General features: G+C 42.5%; 1 protein-coding gene across 1 annotated transcript in view; it reads right to left on the reverse strand.

Annotated features, from left to right (window-relative positions):
• The window catches only part of LOC118477576 (sodium/calcium exchanger 3-like), a 159,315-nt gene that overhangs the window by 144,174 nt on the left and 11,857 nt on the right, over positions 1-3,284 (reverse strand). The window lies entirely within an intron of this gene.

A 3,284-nucleotide genomic window follows, 5' to 3' on the forward strand; every position in this document is an offset into this window, starting at 1 on the left:
ACAGAGCTCTGTGATAGCGGTCACCGATGCTGCAGAGGGATAAAAATACCAGACAGAAAGGAACGAAATACAACCGATCAGATGATAATATTATGGAATCTCATGCATCGGCAGGCGTCTGTTCAGGTCATAAAGACTTTTGTTTTGAGTAGAGAGAAATATCGCGGGCTCGTATGACCTTATGCAGTTGTGAGCGCCGAAAAAACTTTTACTATATATATTGATATGAGAGAGGGAGAGAGAGAGAGAGAGAGAGAGAGAGAGAGAGAGAGAGAGAGAGAGAGAGAGAGAGAGAAAGAGAAGCATATCGACGGCCACTTAATGCAGGGAAAGTAAGACAGACAGACAGCCAGAAACACAGAGAGAGAAAGAAAAGAAGTAGAACCTACCAGTAGTGTCCTCCAACCACCCAGAGCCACATAAACTGACAGATTTCTCATCAGGCTATGACGTAGAGTCACAAACATAAACCCCCGTTTTATAGATCGATAAGGGTAAGCTTCGGCAACCACCCGGGCAAAATTCAAAATTGATTTCTTCAAAAACAGAAAATATTCTAGTCAGAATCAAAAAAACATTAGAGTACTTTCGAAATCGGAATGTGGTTGCCTGGAGTCCAGGGAACCTATGAAGTAAGTAAAACATTACGTAAAATCAGTTCTACTGTAGTTTAAAGAACCAGCAGTCGACTATCCCTGAGATCTAGCAGGAGAACGCAAAGAAGAAGAAGAAGAAGAAGAAGAAGAAGAAGAAGAAGAAGAAGAAGAAGAAAGCATACATAAGCAAAAGTCTGATCCTTCACACAGCAGAAACCAGCTCTAAGAAAAACTTCAAGATGTCCACCCTCGTAAACTAAAGTTACGAATAGATCTATCCATAACGAGTAGAACTTCTTGGACCACAAAACGGACATTTTGCAAATATACTTCTATAACATAAGTGTTCACTGTGCGCTGTGCATCCATTAGAGTGTGTTCGTGGAATTCCTGCTGGTACCACACACTACCTCAGAATTTCAAAATTCCATCTGCTCTGTACTCAGTTTTGAGAAACATGACAGGAACAATTTTGAATTTCACGACATGGCAATCCCCTTCGAGTGCAATTCTTTGAATATCTTGATGACGACTCCGAATAATCTTACGATTTAAATAAGAGCAGAATCAGATAGAAAATTCATTGGTTTCTGGCCTCATGGTCTTAGTAACTGAAAATGGCCAAAAATGTTAGATAGAACTTTGTAATTCACGGACTAGCGAACAGTCTTTGTGCTAGCCATTCTGCTTGCCCTCCATCGAGGTTATTTGGTGCGTCTGTGAGACCGGAGGGATGGATGAGAAAGGGACTTCATATCTTCACTCATCAAACAAAGTCATTGAAACGATGGTTTAGTAAAAGGCAAATAACAGTGCTCTGATGAAAATAGTACGGTTCCGTCATTTAACTCTTTTGTAAAATCAATAGTAACCAACCATTAGACTTTGTAATGAGAGGAAATTATGGCGTGTCAACAGACATCGTTGGGGTGGTTTCTGTTCGTTTTCTAAAAACAACTTTTGTTTGGGTTCTGTTGTTGTTGCTGTATTTTTTTCTTCTGTTTAATAATGGTTTACTGTTGTCTATTTTTTAGGGGAGAGGTTTGGAATGGAGTGAAGGAGTGGGTTGGGGGTTGGGGGGGGGGGGGGTGGGGGTGGTGGTGCCAAGAGCAATATTATGTAGCCTGTTTGGATCTCAAACTAACTTGGTAACCCCACCCACAACTGGACTATAAATGAAGTTTGTTAAGTGAACTTAACTTATTTGTCAGTTTATTGTTTAAACCATTTTTTTTGGTGCTAGTTTAATAAGAGTTTTACGGCACTTGTAACAAAATTAGGTCATTAAAGTGCCGAAGATTAGAGGTGTTACTGGATAGTAGCATTAAAAGAAAAAGAAGTAGATTAGAGCAAATGACAGTACATATTTGAAAGGAAGGGTCGGGGCAAATCACAGAAGAGCGCCCACCAACCACCCACTTTAATAACAGTTTTAGAGGCTATTTTCACTTTTTTTTTAAAGGACAAAAAAATCTGTCCATGCATTAATTAGTGGGAGATAAAGGATATTAGTTGGCTGTTGGCTGTACCAGAACGAATTCAATAACATGACTGTGCAAGGATCCCAATAACTGTGGAGGGTGGCGAGCAAAAAACCTGATGACACTGCATACGTCAAGCGGCGAATGTCCAGGGATATCTCCCATGCCATCGTCTGTCTCGTCCTGGTCCGCATGTAATTAAAGTCCCGAGGCCTGTCCCTAAAACATCTCACGATAATGTGAAACGCCGCGGTGAGTCTCTATAAATAAAACAATAACACAACTATTGGGCTTGCTCATCGAGACAAAAGGCTCGTTTTAAAAAAAAGTTTTAGTGAGTGTTTTACGGCACTTGCAACACACTAGGGTCATATAAGTGCCGAAGATTAGAGGTGTTACAAGAGAGTAACAAACACAAAAAAAGGAGAAGAGATAAGGACGATAGATGTTTGATTGGAAAGAAGAAGCAAACTACACCAGAGCACCCACCAACCACCCACCAAAAGGCTCGTAGACATTTGGGACAAGGGTCGTAAACCATGAGACGTGGGGTCCGAACCTTTAAATTACGTGAGAGGGATATATTATGGACTTTTCAATACGAGTGTTTTTACGCCTTCATCGAAAAAAAAAGATTATTTTGAGGACATGCTTAGACACTGCCTGTCGTCAGGGCAAACCCTGGCTGAGAGAGACAGGATACGTCTCAGCGGAAAGACCAAGATGCTCCCTTAATATTCCCCATACCCGTGAACCGACTTGGGTCTACTGCGTCACACCTTGTCACACCTTGTCACACCTTGTCACACATTGTCACACCTTGTCACACCTTGTCACACCTTGTCACACCTTGTCACACCTTGCCACACCTTGTCACACCTTGTCCTCAGTGTTGGGGTCACTATAACCGGAACATGTCCATTTCTGTTTCCCCCACCCCTCTCCCCCTCTTCAGGATCCATCCCAGAGTCTGTCTGCTTACAGACTCTATCATAATCTATTTGGAGATCTGTCGGACTGGAAGGTCCGCAGAGGTGGCTGTGTTTCGCTACTGCGTGCGACAGCGAAGCGTCTAGCCACTACACCACAACAGGCGCTGATAACATGACTCCTGGATTTTCTCAGCCAGACAGCAAAGTCGTAGACATTGAGAAAGGGGGGGGGGCGTATACATGTGTGAGGTCCGAACCTATTACTTGAGGGGGGG

This window comes from Aplysia californica, unplaced genomic scaffold (assembly GCF_000002075.1).
Source record: "Aplysia californica isolate F4 #8 unplaced genomic scaffold, AplCal3.0 scaffold00143, whole genome shotgun sequence".
Classification (NCBI taxonomy): Eukaryota; Metazoa; Mollusca; class Gastropoda; order Aplysiida; family Aplysiidae; genus Aplysia; species Aplysia californica.